Here is a 7,638-nt window from a genome sequence, read left to right on the forward strand (position 1 = left end):
CCTTATCGTGACGTACATCACAGTGTAACAGATCATGGAAAAAGAAATGAATGTAGGATGAGACTTGGTTCTGTCCATGGGTTGTTGATTGGAAGTGTTAGAAGGCACTCAGAAGTGTGTGCAGATGTTGATTGGATGATGAGATGTGGGCGTGGCACTCAGAAGTGTGTGCAGATGTTGATTGGATGAATCATAAACTGTTCTTTCCTGTTGGACAGGCCTATATGTTATGATGAAATTATGTGATGCATGAATTTAACTACTTCAATCACAGCAGTATTTTCACTGATTTGTTGAAGTTCCAGCCTTGTAAACATGTAATAATTATCACGACAACATAAAGCACTGACAAATAAGCCTGGTGTAAACATTAATATGAAAGTCAGTAACAAATCACACAAACTAAAGTGCAGATTGCAGAAATATAAAAACAAATCTGTGGCTTTAACACACTCAGTATAATTCAAAGTCACTGTAATAAACATATGACATGTAAACGTGGATTGCACTTTTTAACCCCCTGAGGTCGGCGGTATCGCCGGCGATACCAGCTTGCTTTTTTTTTATCAGTGTAAAAGAAACTCATAAATACTCTGTTGACTTTGATTTTCCATAGGAGTTTCATACATCAATCGATTCTGTTAAATGTGTATTATTTTTGTGTATACTCACAATAAAAACAAAGTGTTGTGCTTTTTGCCAAATAAAGAAAAATAAACGTGATGTGAGTTCTGCCTTCTCTCTGTCAGTGTAGTCCATTCTGAAACGCGTCCAAAAATGAACAATAACTCAGCGAATACTCAGTCAAACAGGCATACAGACACACAGGCATGAAGCTTGAATTCTCTTCTTTTAAATGAAGTAATTTATATAAAAAACAAATATTCTCATCTTGTGAAATCTGTATTAAAAGAGAGCGATTCCAGTCGAGCTCATTACAGCTCATTCAAAAATAATGTGACTCCACCCACGGAGAGCGCGCGCTATTCAAACGCAAATGGCTGAGGCAATCCGCGCAATCCTGTGAACGCCCCCATATCAGCTCGAGAAACACAAGTTTATTCAGATCATTACTTGTTTACACCGTCTCGCAGCGCTGTGAGGAATAATAATAATGGAAAATGTACCTCAGAAGTGCGGGTATATTGAGGAGCGAGCTGAGGAATACTGTAAGTTTTTTTCCTTCTTTCCTTCGTTCAGAAACACCTGAACACAGAGGAGAGGAACACCTGAACACAGAGGAAAGAAACACCTGAACACAGAGGAGAGGAACACCTGAACATAGAGGAGAGGAACACCTGAACACAGAGGAGAGGAACACCTGAACACAGAGGAGAGGAACACCTGAACACAGAGGAGAGGAACACCTGAACACAGAGGAAAGAAACACCTGAACACAGAGGAAAGAAACACCTGAACACAGAGGAGAGGAACACCTGAACATAGAGGAGAGGAACACCTGAACACAGAGGAGAGGAACACCTGAACACAGAGGAGAGGAACACCTGAACACAGAGGAGAGGAACACCTGAACACAGAGGAAAGAAACACCTGAACACAGAGGAAAGAAACACCTGAACACAGAGGAGAGGAACACCTGAACATAGAGGAGAGGAACACCTGAACACAGAGGAGAGGAACACCTGAACACAGAGGAGAGGAACACCTGAACACAGAGGAGAGGAACACCTGAACACAGAGGAAAGAAACACCTGAACACAGAGGAGAGGAACACCTGAACATAGAGGAGAGGAACACCTGAACACAGAGGAGAGGAACACCTGAAAACAGAGGAGAGGAACACCTGAACACAGAGGAGAGGAACACCTGAACACAGAGGAAAGAAACACCTGAACACAGAGGAGAGGAACACCTGAACACAGAGGAGAGGAACACCTGAACACAGAGGAGAGGAACACCTGAACACAGAGGAGAGGAACACCTGAACACAGAGGAGAAGAACACCTGAACACAGAGGTGAGGAACACCTGAACACAGAGGAAAGAAACACCTGAACACAGAGGAGAGGAACACCTGAACACAGAGGAGAGGAACACCTGAACACAGAGGAAAGAAACACCTGAACACAGAGGAGAGGAACACCTGAACACAGAGGAGAGGAACACCTGAACACAGAGGAGAAGAACACCTGAACACAGAGGTGAGGAACACCTGAACACAGAGGAAAGAAACACCTGAACACAGAGGAGAGGAACACCTGAACACAGAGGAGAGGAACACCTGAACACAGAGGAAAGAAACACCTGAACACAGAGGAGAGGAACACCTGAACACAGAGGAGAGGGACACCTGAACACAGAGGAGAGGAACACCTGAACACAGAGGAGAGGAACACCTGAACACAGAGGAGAGGAACACCTGAACACAGAGGAGAGGAACACCTGAACACAGAGGAGAGGAACACCTGAACACAGAGGAGAGGAACACCTGAACACAGAGGAGGGGAACACCTGAACACAGAGGAAAGAAACACCTGAACACAGAGGAGAGGAACACCTGAACACAGAGGAGAGGAACACCTGAACACAGAGGAGAGGAACACCTGAACACAGAGGAGAGGAACACCTGAACACAGAGGAGAGGAACACCTGAACACAGAGGAGAGGAACACCTGAACACAGAGGAGAGGAACACCTGAACACAGAGGAGAGGAACACCTGAACACAGAGGAGAGGAACACCTGAACACAGAGGAGAGGAACACCTGAACACAGAGGAGAGGAACACCTGAACACAGAGGAGAGGAACACCTGAACACAGAGGAGAGGAACACCTAAACACAGAGGAGAGGAACACCTGAACACAGAGGAGAGGAACACCTGAACACAGAGGAAAGGAACACCTGAACACAGAGGAGAGGAACACCTGAACACAGAGGAAAGAAACACCTGAACACAGAGGAGAGGAACACCTGAACACAGAGGAGAGGAACACCTGAACACAGAGGAGAGGAACACCTGAACACAGAGGAGAGGAACACCTGAACACAGAGGAGAGGAACACCTGAACACAGAGGAGAGGAACACCTGAACACAGAGGAGAGGAACACCTGAACACAGAGGAGAGGAACACCTGAACACAGAGGAGAGGAACACCTGAACACAGAGGAGAGGAACACCTGAACACAGAGGAGAGGAACACCTGAACACAGAGGAGAGGAACACCTGAACACAGAGGTGAGGAACACCTGAACACAGAGGAGAGGAACACCTGAACACAGAGGAGGGGAACACCTGAACACAGAGGAAAGAAACACCTGAACACAGAGGAGAGGAACACCTGAACACAGAGGTGAGGAACACCTGAACACAGAGGAGAGGAACACCTGAACACAGAGGAGGGGAACACCTGAACACAGAGGAAAGAAACACCTGAACACAGAGGAGAGGAACACCTGAACACAGAGGAGAGGAACACCTGAACACAGAGGAGAGGAACACCTGAACACAGAGGAGAGGAACACCTGAACACAGAGGAGAGGAACACCTGAACACAGAGGAGAGGAACACCTGAACACAGAGGAGAGGAACACCTGAACACAGAGGTGAGGAACACCTGAACACAGAGGAGAGGAACACCTGAACACAGAGGAGAGGAACACCTGAACACAGAGGAGAGGAACACCTGAACACAGAGGAGAGGAACACCTGAACACAGAGGAGAGGAACACCTGAACACAGAGGAGAGGAACACCTGAACACAGAGGAGAGGAACACCTGAACACAGAGGAGAGGAACACCTGAACACAGAGGAGAGGAACACCTGAACACAGAGGAGAGGAACACCTGAACACAGAGGAGAGGAACACCTGAACACAGAGGAGAGGAACACCTGAACACAGAGGAGAGGAACACCTGAACACAGAGGAGAGGAACACCTGAACACAGAGGAGAGGAACACCTGAACACAGAGGTGAGGAACACCTGAACACAGAGGAGAGGAACACCTGAACACAGAGGAGAGGAACACCTGAACACAGAGGAGAGGAACACCTGAACACAGAGGAGAGGAACACCTGAACACAGAGGAGAGGAACACCTGAACACAGAGGAGAGGAACACCTGAACACAGAGGAGAGGAACACCTGAACACAGAGGAGAGGAACACCTGAACACAGAGGAGAGGAACACCTGAACACAGAGGAGAGGAACACCTGAACACAGAGGAGAGGAACACCTAAACACAGAGGAGAGGAACACCTGAACACAGAGGAGAGGAACACCTGAACACAGAGGAAAGGAACACCTGAACACAGAGGAGAGGAACACCTGAACACAGAGGAAAGAAACACCTGAACACAGAGGAGAGGAACACCTGAACACAGAGGAGAGGAACACCTGAACACAGAGGAGAGGAACACCTGAACACAGAGGAGAGGAACACCTGAACACAGAGGAGAGGAACACCTGAACACAGAGGAGAGGAACACCTGAACACAGAGGAGAGGAACACCTGAACACAGAGGAAAGAAACACCTGAACACAGAGGAGAGGAACACCTGAACACAGAGGAAAGAAACACCTGAACACAGAGGAGAGGAACACCTGAACACAGAGGAGAGGAACACCTGAACACAGAGGAGAGGAACACCTGAACACAGAGGAGAGGAACACCTGAACACAGAGGAGAGGAACACCTGAACACAGAGGAGAGGAACACCTGAACACAGAGGAGAGGAACACCTGAACACAGAGGAGAGGAACACCTGAACACAGAGGAAAGAAACACCTGAACACAGAGGAGAGGAACACCTGAACACAGAGGAGAGGAACACCTGAACACAGAGGAGAGAAACACCTGAACACAGAGGAGAGGAACACCTGAACACAGAGGAGAGGAACACCTGAACACAGAGGAGAGGAACACCTGAACACAGAGGAGAGGAACACCTGAACACAGAGGAAAGAAACACCTGAACACAGAGGAGAGGAACACCTGAGGCGTTACGCATCGTTCACATCTGAGACTGTGAAGCGTCAGTGCCAGAGCCGGATCTACAGGAGACAAACTCCTCAAACCACAGCAGGAGTCGACACTGGGATCTGGGATAACAGCATACTGCACAAACCAGTGCATATTTATGTTTATATGACGATAAAGGGAGCGCACTGTGTACTTATACACACACACACAAGTGACATTTGTTTAATAAGCATTTTGTTTTTGTGCTTTTAAGAGGACCCGCATCCACATATGCTGCCGTTTTAGGAGTTACATCTGCATTTCAATTATGAAACAGAATGACAGACGTGTTAGGCCTAATGCAGATTAATATAGAAATATATATAAAAATATATTAATATAAAAAATAATAATATAAAATGCTGTTGCAATAACTTATACATCTTTAAATATCTTACTGTTTCTGTCGTTCAGAAGACTTCATTTCACCGTCAACAGTTCAGCTACATTATTAATTATTCGAGTAGGATATTATCTTTTCTGTCGCAGCGATTCCAGCATTAGATCAACATCACGACTCCCAGCATCAGTCACTCACACACACACACACACACACACACACACACACACACAGAGAGAGAAACATTCAGCGCGTATGGATGGACTCTTACGTCACGAGTCAGTCAGCAAGCGAGCACACACACATACACATATAATCGTCATCGTGCAGTTATTAGTACAGTATGATGAAACAGCGCCTTCTCGCATCATTGACAGAATAAACTTTCAACAGCATGTGCGTGTGTATAGTGTGCGTGTGTGTGTGTGTGTGTGTGTGTTAAAGGCAGTAGATGATGAACTCACCTAGTCAGTGTTCCTCGGATGATCAGCTGTGTGTGTGTGTGTGTGTGTGTGTGTGTGTGTGTTAAAGGCAGTAAATGATGAACTAGTGTTCCTCGGATGATCAGCTGTGTGTGTATAGTGTGTGTGTGTGTGTGTGTGTTAAAGGCAGTAGATGATGAACTCACCTAGTCAGTGTTCCTCGGATGATCAGCTGTGTGTGTGTGTGTGTGTGTGTGTGTGTTAAAGGCAGTAGATGATGAACTAGTGTTCCTTGGATGATCAGCTGTAGCTCGCGCATCTCTAACAGAGCCAGTAGCCTACACGTCAATGACGACAAACTCCGCCCCCTTTTACAACCGGAAGTAGAGGCGGAAAATAGATAATAAAAGCATGGCTATTCTATTTATAAAACAGACAGGGTGAATTTACTTTTTCCTGCCGATTTTCGAAATGCATAAATCTTATTGTGAACAATTCATACATGTGTTTATTTTTTTTGTTTGTTTTTGACTGAGTTTAATCAAAATGTTACTGGATCTTCCAGTGTCCTGGTGCGTTCATGTCCTCTTAAGTTCATGGTTTTCCCCCCTTTTTTTCCCCTCCTACTTTCATGTTTATGAGTTGGAAAGTCGTGCTGTCGACGTCATGTGCATTCAGTCTACTAAAAAATAAGCACAGTGCATCAGGTGTGTTTTAGAGTTGGGCGGTATCCAAATTTTGATACCGTCAAATGAATCTCCTCCCTATTTTACCGCGGTATACCGTATACGGGATTACCGTGACTAATTAAAAATTATGATGTAAGGCTCAGACAGCGTCACCAAACTGTTGGCTTGTGCCTACACGTTCAGAAACTGATATACTAATATAGGGCTAAAAAATAATAATATATATTATTAACGAGGTTATATTATTATACGAGGTTATATTATTATTATATTATTAACTTATAATAATAAACGAGGCTCAAACATCCATTTCGTAACAGACATGCTGTTTATTTGAGCAATTTCGTCAAAGAAACAACACACTAAGCCTGTAAAGCATTGAAATACAAATTAGGGATGGGACTTTCAAGCAAAAATAATATTCGAAGATCGCTGAGTATTATTTGATTATTATTCGAAAATCGCACCTCTCCTCCCCCACATGCACGCACACGCACACATACAGGCAAACACCAGAGCATGTGAGCAAAACAGAGCGGTGTGACTTACAAAACTTAAACATACGTTTCAGATTTATGTTTAAATAATATAATGTTATTTTTTTAATTTAATCTATGTTGATTAAATGAAAAGGGAACCGCATGAGATGAGTAAGATAGAATCATAAGATGCCCAATACAGTGCTATGCATAAGTTTAGACACTCATGCTAAAGTTGACAAAAAGAGGAATAAAAAATCATCTTTTGGAAATTGAACTTAATGCCTTAATTAAAAAAATTTGGACATAAATTTTCTTTGTGAATGAATAATGTATCGTAAATAGATAAATGTTCTTCCTTAAAATACAGGGTGCATAAGTGAGTACACCCCTATGTTAAATTCCCATAGAGGCAGGCAGATTTTTATTTTTAAAGGCCAGTTACTTCATGGATCCAGGATACTATGCATCCTGATAAAGTTCCCTTGGCCTTTGGAATTAAAATAGCCCCACATCATCACATAGCCTTCACCATACCTAGAGATTGGCATGGAGTACTTTCCATAAGATCATCTCTCAATGCAAATCAAACCAGTTATTAGGCTAACTGAAATAAAACCATGCCAATCTTAACATATCTTAAAATATATATATCTTAACATATCTTGCCAATCTTTAACATAGGGGTGCCCAGACTTATGCACCCTGTATTTTAAGGAAGAACAT

The 7,638-nt window shown here is 44.3% G+C and overlaps 1 protein-coding gene across 2 annotated transcripts in view; it reads right to left on the reverse strand.

The window, feature by feature from the left end:
• LOC307164520 (hyccin 2-like) overlaps positions 1-6,123 on the reverse strand; it is a 56,464-nt gene extending 50,341 nt beyond the window's left edge. The window contains exon 1 of one of the 2 annotated variants that reach the window (XM_079881449.1): positions 5,951-6,123. The gene's annotated coding sequence lies outside the window, so the exon portion shown is untranslated. Of the gene's footprint in view, positions 1-5,786 lie in introns of both variants that reach the window. The other variant, XM_079881450.1, reaches the window with a different exon arrangement.
• Positions 6,124-7,638: the final 1,515 nt, after the last annotated feature.

Source organism: Squalius cephalus, assembly GCF_949319135.1.
Source record: "Squalius cephalus genome assembly, chromosome: 9".
NCBI classification, from domain to species: Eukaryota; Metazoa; Chordata; class Actinopteri; order Cypriniformes; family Leuciscidae; genus Squalius; species Squalius cephalus.